The sequence below is a fragment of the Mustelus asterias genome, chromosome 8 (genome assembly GCF_964213995.1).
Source record: "Mustelus asterias chromosome 8, sMusAst1.hap1.1, whole genome shotgun sequence".
In the NCBI taxonomy this organism is placed as follows: Eukaryota; Metazoa; Chordata; class Chondrichthyes; order Carcharhiniformes; family Triakidae; genus Mustelus; species Mustelus asterias.
Genome location: NC_135808.1, coordinates 93,505,402 through 93,520,935, shown reverse-complemented (window position 1 = coordinate 93,520,935; position 15,534 = coordinate 93,505,402). Strand labels below are relative to the sequence as shown.

General features: G+C 39.5%; 1 long non-coding RNA gene across 1 annotated transcript in view; it reads left to right on the top strand.

Moving 5' to 3' along the window:
* LOC144497365 (uncharacterized) overlaps positions 1 to 15,534 on the top strand; it is a 38,791-nt gene that overhangs the window by 5,108 nt on the left and 18,149 nt on the right. The window contains exon 3 of the long non-coding RNA XR_013498537.1: positions 2,747 to 2,909. This is a non-coding gene — a long non-coding RNA (uncharacterized LOC144497365). The remainder of the gene's footprint in view (positions 1 to 2,746; positions 2,910 to 15,534) is intronic.

The following is a 15,534-nucleotide window of genomic DNA, read 5'->3' as shown; positions in this document are numbered from 1 at the left end:
TTATAATTAAATTAAACGAGAAACTCTATGCTTCCAAGTTAAGTTAGATTACTGAATTCCTTCGTAATTCTTGTTCATGATTTCTTCATTTGAATTTTAGTCATGTACTTGAAGGTGAAAAGTTCCCAAACTGCAGATTAGCCCGTGATTACCATTAAATTGATCATTTTGATGCCATTGTTCCCTCTTTCCTCCTCTCCACACCGCTAACGTTGGAAAAGTATTAACTATTACAGTCCAACTGACTGTACCGTAATTAAGTATTAAGTAACTCTTTCATTGCGGGAACAAGTTTTTTTTTGCTTTCTTTTATGCACGAAACGAAATGCAAACTAATACAGCCGACAAGCTGAAATCAGAAGCTAAGGCAGTATAGGAAACAAATTAGATAGGATTTAATTGACGACGGATTTCATGTATTTCTCGAAGTAAGTTGCAGAATAGGACGACAGAAGAACGTACCGGGCAAATTGGCAGGAAGTTGTTAAGCACTGTATTCTTTTTTTTCTATAAATAGTCAGATAACAGACAAATGACATCGAATATTTTAAACAAACATCATTAAATATAAATAAGATTTTGCATTGGGAGAGCAGGTCCCTAGAGTAAACACGTTTCCGATATAATCATTTATTGTTGAATGTTTTCATTAAACGCATTCCGACGACTGTTACAGCTAGCTCCACAATTGGATACCGTCGAATTAAATCGCAGGTTGAGACGAATTTTTCACCGGTTGGTGGAAATAAATATTTCCCCACGTTTACAGCAAAAACATGCAACGAAACGAATATAAAAAACCCAACGAAAACAGAAGGTTAACACGCAGAATAATGAACAGATAACAACAAACGAAGTGGTTAAGACCATGAAACACCATATCCATCTTTGATTTGCTCTTTTCAGGCTATGATGCTTGTATATAATTTGTCTTTAAAAATTAGGCAAAAACTATTGTTGCATAATATAGTTTGTAAGTTATTTTTTTAAGTACGTCGTTCAAATTTTGCTATACCGTGTAATGTTACACGTTATAATAGTCTGCAAGGAATAATATTGTTTACAAATCGAAATACTTAACTATCTTATCAATGAAATATAGCACCAGTTGCTTTGAGGGAAATAAAGGAGCACCAAGTGCAATACAGGTCATCATAACCGCAAGGTTTGTTTTGCAAAACTTGCATTTTAGAAAATATTAAATTAAATCAAATTGCATCATGTCAAACATTGTAACTAAAACGGCAAGCACGAAATATTATGATATAAAGCGCTGTACTGCTTTAAATAAGTGAGTTGTATGCTAATTTGAAGATTAAACAGAATTTTTAAATGGGTTGATAATATGCATGCTATCTATTCAAATATATCCGGCCACGTTAATCAAACTGTATTGGAACTAGACCAATTTCATGGGAATTATGTTCAATAATAAAATACAGTACCCTCGATGTTTGTTTTAAGCCTATGATATTTGGAATTGTCTCCTGTTTTGTGTGATTACAATTACGTTGATGTTAAAATTGAGGTCATCTTTGCATGTTGTTTCTTAATATTTACTTTTTAAAAAATCCAACACACATATGTGCATTTGTAAAACTTTTGTCAAACTGAAATGCAAGTGATAGAGGGATATTTCAGACCACTACACAACGGCGGCTTTACTGGAACTTATTTGTGTAACGCGCAGTTTGTGCTATCTGTTGACTTACTAATAATGACCCGAATTCATCGGCTTCTGTGTGAGATTTAAATGTCACTCTTCACACGTTTGACAGAAGAAATGCCCACATTAAAAATGTGGCTCTGCCGTGTTGTGTCCACAAAATGCAAGCCTGCGATTTTAACTTGCTTAACACCGTCAGCATCAATAATTAACATTTTAGCTGCACGCGTTAATAAGTAATCTAGTAAAATAACTCCCTGAACACTAGGTGTACTTATTGATAAATTTATCCACACCTGAGATTTTCTTGGGTAATTTAATTCAGCCTGATATAACATTGTTTCGGTCATCGATTTAAAGGCGACTTTACAAAAATAAATCAACAGTCGGATTGCATTAGCAACATGGCCAGAGATTAAAATTAAAATACACTTATAAATGTTAATTGTACCCCTTAAGTAAGTAAAGAAAGAATATATGCTAAAAGATATCGAATAGGATAGAAATGACAAACTGGTGTTAAGGTGAACTATCTGGAATAATGGATGGAAACAGGTTGTATATGGCAAATAGTCTGAATTAACGGATACACGCGGTATATTTTAAACAGAGCGTATGGACAATACACATTGTAAACTATCCTCAATATTAAATATAGGGCATATCCTAAAATATCTTAAATCATAGAATCTATGATATCCTAAAATACCTTAAATTGTAGATACACATTTGCTACATGCAAAATATCACTCATTGGCTGCAATTGATGAAACACAAATCTTTGAAATTATAAATATAGGCTGCTGGATAATAAAATCACTTTATATCGATTCAACATAAATGCCCCAATTTCTCAGTTTTCTGTTTCTTTCGCTGCAGAGAATGAATAATTTAATTCATTTATATTTGAATATCTGAGTTCATACTTTATTATGTTTCTGTTTGTTAAGTTTGTGATAGAATGGTATCCTGTAAGTTTTGTGGGTGGTTGATCGGAGAATATCTATCATGCTGGTTATTTATTGATAAAAATGAGAAATTATGCGTTTTTCCTCAAAGTTTTAATTGTTTTATTTCCAGTCAACGAAGATGTACTCTGTCGGCAAATATAGCATGCCTGTGACAATTCGCTATTTTAACTTCGGGTGGTGGCAGTAAGTGGGATCAGTAAAATTGTTCGAAGACTTGTCACTAACACGAGAGCCAGAGCGCCACGAAGAGGCAGAGACAACTCGCGCTACAGGTACAGGATCTTGGTATTTTATGCATGCATTGGAGTGCATGGTGGGAGGTGTGTGTGTGATGAGGGGAGGGGGGGAAGAATGAGCATACCTCGGTTTCTGAGCACGTTCATGTGTGTAATTCTGAGTGAGTGTACGTGGGAAGAATATGTGCTCATGTGCGCGAGGCAATGTGTGTGTATGTGTGAATGCAAGAATATGCCTGTGACAGGAGTGCATACACGTTTGCTTCTGTGTCTTGGAGGAAGGGCTTGCAGGGTGTGTATGTGTATGAGATAAACGTAAACGATTGAAAATCTTGTCAATGTTAGCAATATTCGTGTTGCGAGCCCTGCCCTCGTGTTCACGCGAGAATGCATTTTTAGGAATGTTTGATTGTAGGAGAGTGAAATAATTCCTACAGGTTTGACAAGTTAAATGAAAGTGACAACGCGCATATCAGCGAGAGCCACTTGAGTGGATAAGTATTATTGAAGTGTGCATTTGTAGTGCGAATGTGTGTAGTTGAATATGAATGAGTGGATCTCAATCTGCATGAATGAATATCCGAGAAGCGTGTGAGTTTAAATTGGCGTGTGACATTGGGGCTATCTTTGAAACTCTAACGCAGTTGCCGGTTTCGGAGCAGTATCTGAGTGGCGATGTGCGCGCTTGAATGCACAAGCAGAGCTCTAACTCCCCTCGACTTTCTCTTTAATATTAAGAAAATAGGGGCGAGAGTGTCACTATCTCACATCCATATAAAACATATTCACTTCAAGGTTCTCAAATGGTCTCAGATAGTTTGATTAATCATAGAATCAGCGCAGAGGGAGACCATTCGGCCTATCGAATCGGCACCGACTCACCGGCAGAACATTTTACCCAAGCCCAACCTCGCATATTTACCCCGCTAATCCCCAAACATCTTGGGACACTAAGAGGCAATTGAGCATGGCCAATGCGCCTAACCTGCACATCTTTGGATTGTGGGAGAAAACGGAACACGCAGAGGAAATTCACGCACGGGGAGAACGTGCAAACTCTTCACAGTCACCCAAGGCCGGAATTGAACCCGGGTCCCTGGTGCTGTGAGACAACAGTGTTCCACCGTGCTGAAATCTGATTCGGAATTGAGTTATACTGCCATTTGTCTGCGACTGAGCATCTTGACAGAACAATGCGAGAGTTGTGTGTGTGTGTGTGAGGTTCGTGCATCTAAATTGGTGTTGTGAGTGCACGTCAGTGTATTTGCCCAAGGAAGTCCCATTATTGTGGGAGAAAGGCATTTATTATGCATGGAAACCAAGCTTTGTGAGAGCTTCTCCAGAAAGTCCTCTTCACATCTGCTACTTCACCAGTATAACTCCAGCCCAACAACAGAACCCTGTTTTAAGATGTCCATCCAGTGCTCATACACTTCTTCTCAATGGTTGTTTTAAAGTTAGGAGAAATTGTGAGTTCCTGGCAACTCCTGACAACAAAATGAGCGAATGTTCAACCTTCCTTTATTATCGCCTCAACCACGCACAGATGTCTGTCGAATTGCAAGAGGCCCAGTTCACAGGACACCTGTTAGCTGCAGATGCATAAGTGTTTCTGAAGGTGGAGGTGACTAAGTGTTAGTACTCATGAGTCAACGCTGGTGTAAGCCTTCCATTCACTTCATTCAGGAACAATACATCTAGTTACTGTCAGCATGATTATATTCATAACACAATTCTTCTGATGGTAGGGGGCATTTTAACACTATATTTTGATGATGGGCCAAGATCTCTTCCCTACATTGTAGCAACCACTACACTTCAGAAGTACTGTAAATCGTCTGGAGACGTGACAAGGCCTTGAAAGGCCTTATATAAGTGTGAGTTTTCTTTTTGTTTTGGTTGTCGACAAAGTAAACTTTAGCTCCGTTTTCACTGATAACAGCACAATGCACAGATAAGCGTCATGTTGACTTGGCCTGATTGCACCGGAGTAGATAGACCATGCCATTTCCTGCTTGTATGTTGGTGAATTGTCAGTTAACAGACACACTCCAGACGCTGTCAAGGCATTTCTGGGCAACCTCTCTAAAGCACATTTTATTCTAAAATGGTCCATTTCATCCAGAAAGAAATGGGGGCGGGTGTGGAACCAATTGCCTGAAAGGGTGATGGAAGCAGAAACCCTCACATTAAAAAAACGACTACTTGGATGTGCAGTTGAAGTGCTGGGTTATGGATCAAGAATTTGATAGTGGGATTAAGCTGGGTAACTCTTTTCCCGCCAAAAAAGGGAAGAGTGGAATGAGCTCCTTTTGTGCCGTAAATTTTCTACGATTCTATGATTTTTAATAAATTGAGGATTCAACCCTCCCTCCAACTGCACCTCCGAACTACCCCGCCCCCCGGAAAAAAAATCAATTGCCTAGATGTCCACATCAAAACCGTTCTCCTTGCAAAGAGGAATATCCGACCTCTTCTGATGGATGCAATTCAGCTTTCCCAGGGCTACCTAGTGTCTTAGGAAGAGAACTAAAATACTAAACAGACCTAGACACCAAGACAAAAAAAATGCCAAAATAAGCAACACAGTCTTGCCAAAACCAGCAAAAAGAATGCCACCAACTAAACCATGACCTTATTATCAGTGAGATAAACCACGCTAACTTCTGCCTCTGGCCACACGTAATCTCACGGGCATTGAACAGCTCGGGATCGTACTGAAACATCTAACTTTCCTCAATGAATTCTGCAGCTCCTGAAGTGAAACGGCCAACTTGCAGCGCTCGGCGATCGTTCCAAGATTAGTAGGTTCTCCTTTATTATTTTATTAAAATAATATGTTTTGATAACACAATGGAGTTGGCAAAACCCGGTGACACTGCTAGCACATTAATTCTGGGCAACCAAAAGCGTTAAGTAAATATTCGATACAACAATATTTACATCAATAAACACAGAACACACACGAATTTATATAAATAGGCATAGGACTTGGCCGAAAAATTAGCCTAATAAATATACAACAAGTGCTCTGAACCAAATGTCAGCAAACTATCTTAAATCGAGTTCACCCAGAATAAACTTGTCGCAAAATAGATTTAGATGGCTGTTGTTCTATCTGCAATATACTAACTACATCGATATCTAATCATGCTTATGTAAATCATGCCATAACTAATACAATGATCACAGCTCTAAGCAAATAGCTTGTTTTCAATAATTAAATGTGTATTTTGCAGTTGTCCAGGCCAAGCTGTGCTTCTGAGTTTTTCTGAGTTTTGGAACCTTTCCCCACTTGCCCGACACACTATTCTCTTACTCGTTTCAAAACGACAACTCTTCGGTAATGAAACGAGTGAACACGAATATTTTCTAGGTGGATTTGACGTGTCACTTGTTACTCGTTACAATACAGAGAAGCAACACTATCATTTGCACTCTCAATAGGAACCTGTCTGAAGCCTCCATCGTTTCTCCGGCAAATTAATGTAAAAACACACTTTTCTAACATGTTGCATTATGTCACCCTGTCAATTAGACAACGTTGCAAAAGGTAAGTTTTGCAGACTGTCTCAATGCTTTTAAAATACAACAGAAATCCCTGGTGCACCACAATTTCGCCTTTGATACTAATACCATTGTTGCAAAGTTGCTTACCGCAATGTATAAATAATGCTTAGAACCATTAATTCAAATGTGTTTTATTTTCTCGGAATCCATCTTTTTTAAATAATGGAGCTCATCCCTTCCAACACCTTAAATATTGAGATAAGTTGCATGGACTAAACTCTGCCTCCTCTTTAATCATATTCGTGCATCAGGAAAAATATGCGCATTAGCTAGTTAGGTACAAAGCTGAAGATATGCTAAGGTATTATATTAACCTGCACTTTCTTTCCCTGAACAATTTGAAACTTGGAAATTCCTACTGTCACAATCCCACCTACTTCAAATGTGTTTCAAACGGGGTTTGCATAACAAGATGGAGAAAGAGGAAGCAATGTAAGATTGCTGTGTGTTGTCAGACAGACAGTAGAGAGCGCTCTATCAACACTACTGTGAACTAGCTCTGCTACAGTGAATTCGCCATCTGGAAAACAGGCAGGCTCACGGGACATATGGTTTGGGATCAATGCAAACAACAAAAAAGAAATATATCCTGGCCTTTATGACAGATTAAAAAAAAACTGACGTTTTGTTTAACTTATTCATCATCAGCTGTTTATCTTAAGTTGTTGATTTTGCAAAAAAAATAGCCATGGCAAACAAATTGAATAATTTTCTAGGCCAAATTAAGCACGTGCATTCTAGCAATCAAACAGAACCTTGTTTAGAGAAAATTATTGATGGAAAGGAATTGCCCAGTAGCAGAGCAGTTGAGTCATTCAGCTCAAGCCTCTATGCTTATGGTCAGAGGTAAAGAATGTGATATGTAGGCAGTACACTCACATGACTTATCATGGAGATACAAGAGCTGGAGAACAAGGACTGTGAGTTTGACATAATAAGCACAGAAAACTCAGCAGTTTTTGGCCATCTAAGTCTTCAGGTATTGAAGGTAGATTTCTGGAAACAAAAATGGAAAAATAGAGAATTGAATATATTAACGTTGGATTGGTGCTGGTTGAATTATGAGGCCTGTTGTAAACCTACTTATCGAAACACATTTTTCAAAATATGTTTGCAAATTCTTTATTTAAACATTTTAAAAGGGATTTGTTTAAACTTTAATTAAAATCAATGTAGCTTTATGCACAACAACAACGACTACATTTCAAAAGTATGTTATTAGTTCTAAAGTGCTTTGGGATACCCTGAGGTCATGCATCCTGTCTGGTGCTTTGACACAAAGGGGTTGCTTCTCTACCACAACACAAATGTCAGCAATTGGTGACAGTGGTCCCATTATAAGTCTAAGAGTATACCTTCAATCATTACTCCATCATAGATTCAGTCTACTAATAATTAGGGGTGTGATATGTAAGTATTCATAACTTTGCATTTTGCCAGAAGGTACTAGTCACCATAATTGACGTATCTTAAACTTGAGAATGTGTTATAACTCATTGAGCTAAAATTCTACATTTAAATTCTTAATGTAGCTCCATTTTGGATCTTTGAAAAATGTAAATGTCTCCCAGAATTGCATGGTGCCTAGAAACATATTTTATACAAAACTTGACCCAAAACTGGAAATATTGGAAAATCTCAGCAGGTCTGACAGCATCTGTGGAGAAAGAATAGAGCTAACATTTTGAGTCTGGATGACCCTTCGTCAGAGCATAAAACTTGTTTGTTTCCAGTTTGAAAGGGTGAAGCGACACCATTTCAATTTCCAATAACAACATCAATAATTTATTTCAGTACAATGCAAAGATTATTACTTTTATAAATCTATATTGTGATGGTAAATATCTACACAAGGGAAATATAATTCTGGATAAATATTCTGAGTGCAAATAATGTCTACTCTCCCTTCACCATTTGTTTCAGTTTATTATATAATCTCCAAAATACTGACACTCAAACTTGTGTTCCCATGAATAATAGAAATCACTCATACATATTGGCGTACTTTTTGTCAACCATGATGTACTATTTATAAAATTAAACAACAGGGGTTGGAATTCTCCCATTTTGAGATGAGGTCCTATGGCAGGACTTGTAGAGTGTGTCACACTGTCGACAGGAAAACATAGCAAATCTTCCAGCGCAAACTCATTAATTATGCACCCAGCTGCTTTTCACCATGTTCCTTGGTGAGGCAGGACGGATCACATGTAGTCTACTACCCTACCTGGCCGCCACATTGAAAAGGCACCCAACATCACTGACCCACGATTGAAGAAAAAAATTGGACCTGAAAATGAAGATAGATCTTCAGGCGTACTCTGCGGCTAGAAGATGGACCGCCTGAGAAAGAAGATGAATCTCCAGGAACATTCCGAATCTGGAAGTTGGGCCTCCTCCAGGACACCTAATCTGGAAGGTCCACATGAAGATGCTTCCCTGATCCACTGAGGCGGTGTTCTGGAATCTATGGTTGCTGTCGGTCTCCATCCGGAACTCCAGAGGCAGCCTCAGACATTGTTCAGATGAGTCCCTATATTGTTCCAAACGTGTTTCATGTCAGTGTGTTTTCCCAGCAACATTGTGCAGAATCAGGCATATGGTGTTGGGTCTTCATCTGCATCCCTTTAGCGGAATGCAAGTTAGTTTCACATTGGTCTCTGGCGACTTTTCTAACTTGCCATAGTGGGAACCAGCGGAACATCCTGCTGTAAATTCATGCGGTGTAAAAATGATTTCTGGGCCTCTCACCATATTCTCCCCCAACTCCCGCTATCAAACTCGCCGGTGGGGGTGTGGGAGAATTCCATCCAGTGTCTCAGTACTCAACCAAGTCTAAATCTGAATTTAGCAGTGAAACCTTTTCAATACTATTTGGAGTTTGGGAATTGAAACTTTCTTATTTTGCATACAGTCTTGATTTCCCTCTCTCTGCTGTTGGTTCCAAATCTATTGTTTATCAACTTATTGTACTCCTTTTAACTTCCTAATCTTATCCCTATTTATGCCTTTTCAATTCCTAATGGATCCTTTCATCATTTACAGTCCATTCTGCCTACTTGCATGTTCTGCCTTTCAGGTCTTAAACCTTCTCTCTGTTGAATCCATCCTCACCTCCAATGAGCTTATGGTTTTCCTTCCTGCTGAAATTGTGATCATTCATTTTACAGTTTCTGCTGCACTATGCTTCGTCCCCCAAAGTTCCCCTGTGCCGAGCATTAAATATTCATCTCTCTCTGTAGTTCCTCTTCTATCACCCCTCATGCGCTCTCTAAACTCATCCACCTCTGACTTTCACAATACTATTCCCACAAAACTCCTGACCACTCACATCCCTCTGAGGCCCTTATGTTAGTGGATATTGCTGGAGCAAATTGTTCTATCTCCCACAGGTACTGTCATCTTCACTCTTTAACACCCCCACCCCCCGACCCTCAAAAAAATCTACCCTTGACTCCTCTGACCTAAGAAACTATCATCAAATCTCCAATCACTTTTTTCTCCCCAGTGATATTGAATGTATCTTCCAAACTGGTACTCATCTTACTTGTAACTCCATGCTTTAACCCCTCTAATCATTTTTCTGCTCTAAAACTGCATTGAAACAGTTCCAATCAAAGTCATCAATGGCACCCTCTGTAACCCCTGGACTGCTGTGATGTACCCCTTCTGCAGACCTCTATGCAGTTTTGTCACACATCCTTCTACAACACCCTACTGTTTTTAGCTGACTGGGACTGCCATGCCTGTTTCCACTTTTACCTATCCAGGTGCATCAAAATAATCTTTTTCAATTGTTTCTCTTCCTGTCCCCAGAGTGTTGCTTCTGAAAGTTTCCAAAGATCAATCCTTAATCCCTTCTATTTCTTATTTACAATCTGCCCCTTGGCAACAACAGCCTCACGTACCCTTATGACATCTAGCTCGAATTCATGGCTATCTATCTCAGTCCTTCCGTTGCCTTTGTGTTGTCAGACTACTTGCCTACCATCCAGTTCTTAATGGGATACAATTTTTCCCAATTAAATACTGGGATGACCAAAGCCATTGTATTCATTCCCCGTTAGAAACTCCATTCCCCTGCTACTATTACATTTCCTTCCCAGGCCTCAGTATTAGGCTGTTTGAAATCATGGTTTCATGTTTGACCCTGAACTGAGATTCCAGCTGAGCTTAACATAACCATATCCTACTATCACAAAGACTGCTGGCATCCACCCCCATAATATTCCCTGTCTCTACCCCTGCCTTAGCTTAACTGCTGTTGAAAATCTCATCTGTACTTTGTCATCACTGGACTGAACAATTCAATATCTTTTCTGTCCTGCCGCCCATCTTCCATATATTTGAAATAATCCAAAATGATGCTGTCCATATCCTAATCTCCGCCAAGTCTTTCTCACCCTAAGCCCCTATGCTTGCTGACCTGCAATGGTACTCAGTCCATTAATACCTTGATTTTAAAATGTTCATCCTTGCGTTGAATTCCGTCCTTATCTCTGCATAGTTGTCCAGTCCTGCCACCATCCAAGAGCTCTGCATTTCTCTAACTCTAGTTTCTTGTTTATCCTCCAATCTCTTTGCCCCCCACATTGCTGGATGTGTCTTCAGTCGTCTGTGGCTTAATTTCTGGAATTACTTTCTTAAGGCTTTACTGTTCTCTTGTCCTTTAAGATTTATTTTAGAACTTATCTCTTCAGTCAGTCTTTCATCCACCTGCCCTAATATTTCCTTCTTTGGTTTGGTGTCAACTGTTGTTATATTACACTCCTGTGCAGCAGCTTGGGATATTTAACCCTGTTAAAGCTACTATATGAATGTGAGTTCCAGTGATCCATTTTTGTCTTTTCCTTTGAGTGAATACATCTCCCACTTTATTTGTTTGATAAAGATGTATAGAACGTTGTATAGAACGTTGGTTCGGCCGCATCTGGAATACTGCGTCCAGTTCTGGTCGCCACACTACCAGAAGGACGTGGAGGCTTTGGAGAGAGTACAGAGGAGGTTTACCAGGATGTTACCTGGTATGGAGGGGCTTAGTTATGAGGAGAGATTGGGTAAACTGGGGTTGTTCTCCCTGGAAAGACGGAGGATGAGGGGAGACTTAATAGAGGTGTATAAAATTATGAAAGGCATAGATAGGGTGAACGGTGGGAAGCTTTTCCCCAGGTCGGTGGTGACGTTCATGAGGGGTCATAGGTTCAAGGTGAAGGGGGGGAGGTTTAACACAGATATCAGACGGACATATTTTACACAGAGGGTGGTGGGGGCCTGGAATGCGCTGCCAGGCAAGGTGGTGGAGGCGGACACACTGGGAACGTTTAAGACTTATCTAGACAGCCATATGAATGGAGTGGGAATGGAGGGATACAAAAGAATGGTCTAGTTTGGACCAGGGAGCAGCGCGGGCTTAGAGGGCCGAAGGGCCTGTTCCTGTGCTGTATTGTTCTTTGTTCTTTGTTCTAAAGCATGCTGATAGTCTTCAACATTCCCAAGTCTTTAAAGTGGTATTTTTTCCCACAACTAGAACAATTACACAATTCCGGGTCTCTCATTAGCAAATTGCCACTCATTTTGCAATTTTTGCTTACATGCACTGAGTTTTGCTTTCAGTTTGCATATGATTTGACTGTGGGCCCATACCTCAATATCATCTAATGCGATTTGCAGCTCTTTCCCAAATCTTGTTTGCTGTTCTGCTGCCAATCATCTTTGGATCTCAATATCATTTTTAGCATAAAGTACCTCCTGTACTAGGTTTGTGCAGGGTGTGGGACTGGACAAAATGATAATCAGCTTACTGACTCTGAACTTTGTTTCTGTTAGGTCATATTTCTTTGAGGTATTTTTTCCAGCTATCATATTCATAGCATTCACATGTCCATGGGTGAAATTACATGATGTTTTGGAGGATTGTTACAGTGTCATATCTGGTGTGATATACATTGTATGTGTTAATTGTCATCTTTGCATAGTAGATGTTAGCTCTCACAGTGAGAAGTCTCAAAGACTGCATTCCATTCTCTGATTGTTTTCTGCAGTTAGTATTGAAGCAAAACCATACATTGTCGATTGTTTCTGCCAGAATGCAGAGCTTAATTGTGTCATTATTTACTTGTGGCTAGTTTATTTTTCTTATATCAAAGATGATAGCTGTACACTCTTTGTTTTCATTTTTGTAAGACACAAGTATTTCTGCATGTGATTTAAAGGTCATATATTGTATCTCTGTTTTTATATCATATTTTAAGATGACTTTATTTATAGCCAAATAGCAAAACTTAAAAGAAGAGAAGTAAAGTTGATTGGAGTGTACAGCTTCTGATAAGCAGGCGATGTCAACTGAGGGCACTGGAGTATCACCACTGGTGGTAGGGTGTAATTACAGTATGGCATGCTTTCATGGGCAATCTCAATTAAAATGTGGTCATAGGAATTTATGTAATGGGAAAGTATAACATGAACCATATGTCAGTGTAGAAATTTAATATATTAAATATTGATAGTCTGTGGTTGCACCCAATAAATCAGACAATGTGACCTCTCTTACCTGACTGCTTTGCATTGCCTTTTTTGTGTTTTTTTCCCCCTTTTTTTCTCTTAGGTTCTGACTCTATTTTTCTTTTCTTTCCTGCTTTTCTTTGTTTAGCTCTTCTTTTTGGTTTTCTCTCTGTCTTTTCTTTTCCTTTTATTTGGGGTGGGAGATGATGGGTAATTTAAAACAGTGCGACAAGGAACAATTCACCAAGAACTTCTGGCTACATTTAGGGTGGGGGTTGTGGAGGGAAATGCAGCTCCATTCTCATTTCTTTCTCCATGATTTCTGTCACTGTTACCACCCCCAGCCACTTACTCCACTCTTGCTCACTCTCCACAAGGGCAGCTGCTAAATTTCTAATGGGCCCCTCTCACCCTCAACAAGTTTCTTTCTCCATTTCCACTGCTCATTCTACTCTTCCTTCCTATATGCTTTTCTCAGAGGCTTTGTTTACCTTCAAAATCCAACAACTTTAACATAAATCAAATCTGAATGGGTGGGGGCAGAAACTGCCCACTTTGTTTTTGACTTGTGTCCTTCCCTCTCTATCCATCCCTCTCTATGTATCCGGCTGTTAGACATTAAAATCTCTGTCTCAAAAGTGCAATTATCATTGACCTTTGTAGAGTCATAGGGGTGAATTTTACCGTCCCACCTGCCATGGGAATCAGAGCAGGCAAGGGGTGGACTATGGAAAGGCTCATTGACCTCGGGTGGATTTTCCAGTTTTGGGGAGAGCGAGGCCAGAAAATCCCACCCATAGAGTTATCATAGAACCCCTACATCGCAGAAGGACATTCAGCCCATCAGTCTGCACTGTCTCTCCAACAGAGCATCTTACGCAGGCTCACCCTCCCCAGTCACCCAGAATTGAACTGTGTACCCTCTGTGCTAACCACTGTGCCACCACTGTCAACAACAACGATGCAACAGGTAATGAGGAAAACGCAACTGCAGATTTTATTAACTTGTAGGAACCTCATTTGAAGAAAAATACATTTACTTCGCCCTCCTTACACCATCCCATTTTTCTGTTTCATTTTCTAAAATTTAATGGAAAGAAGACTTGCACAACTTCAGGACATCCTAAAGCTCTTTACAGCCAATTAGCACTTCTGAAGTGCTCTCCCCATTATAATGTACAGTAAGAAGTCTCACAATACTAGGTTAAAGTCCAACAGGTTGGACTTTAACCTAGTCCAGCAGGTTGGACTTTAACCAGGTGTTGTGATACTTCTTACTGTGCCCACCACAGTCCAACACCGGCATCTCCACCTAATTATAATGTAGGAATTATAGTCATAGACACAAAAGGAAAAGCAACAACAGGTTTGCAACTAGATTCCTGTCATTTGTACCCCTCTCATATGCACACGGAGCCTCTCTGTGAATTTTTGCTAAAAGATTTACTTGAATTTTATCACAGTGAAGCTTTTGATATTTTTCGATAGGATTTCTTCAAACAAAGAAAAACATATTCTTCAGTATGGCTGGTTGAAGGGTACTCCAGGGAAATTATGTGCACTGCATATGCTCAGACTGCACAATCCAAATTCACCTCACAGAGCCACAGCCCTGGGCAAAAATATCAACTGCAAGCCCTGAGTTTTGGAAGAGGCTGAGACCATCAAGTCAAAAGTTTCATCAATGCTTAATGAACACAAATGACAACTCAATGGTATGGTTTGTGAAATATGCATTTAAAGTATTTTGGTTTGGTTAAACTCTTATTTTGGGATTAATAATTTCTACTCTGAGGAAAAAAACAGTGAAAAGTTATATTTTCATAAAAAAGGTTGAGGGGATTCTTGGACCTGAGGAACTGGATTGAGCAATTAATGTGAGGTGATTAGGTTAGTAATTTACATTATAAATGTAAATACAGGAATATATGAGGGAAATAGTTGACAGTAAATGTGACACAAAAATTGGAAGACAAAAGGTGATGATAGGAGGTCTGCATAACCTAAGAGTTTAAATATATCACTTTCAACCTCTGGTGGCTCTGCTAAAACAGGAATTAAGAATGTGGGTTGCATGGTGGTTAGCATTGCTGTCTCACAGCACCAGAGACCTGGGTCCGATTCCTGTCTTGGGTCACTGTCTGTGTGGAGTTTGCATGTTCTCCCCGTGTCTGCATGGGTTTCCTTCGGGTACTCTGGTTTCCTCCCACAGTCTGAAAGACGTGCTGGTTAGGTGCAATGGCCATGCGAAATTCTCCTTCAGTGTACCTGACCAGCCGCTATAGTGTGGTGACTGGAGGATTTTCACAGTAACTTCATTGCAGTGTTAATGTAAACCTACTTGTGACACTAATAAATAAACTTAAACTTAACCTTCAGGTGAAGCAGGGTTAGAGACTGGGGATAATTGGACATAGGAAGGATGATGTTATTTGATTCTCATTTTGAAGTAATATATCCTTTCCTGACTTATATACTTCTATTGTGATTTTCTATGTCCACATCTATAATTGAAAGTACATACTTTAAATTATCATGCTCCTACCACAGCTAACCTTGCTCCTCCCCTGGGAATTATTCCTGGGAGAGG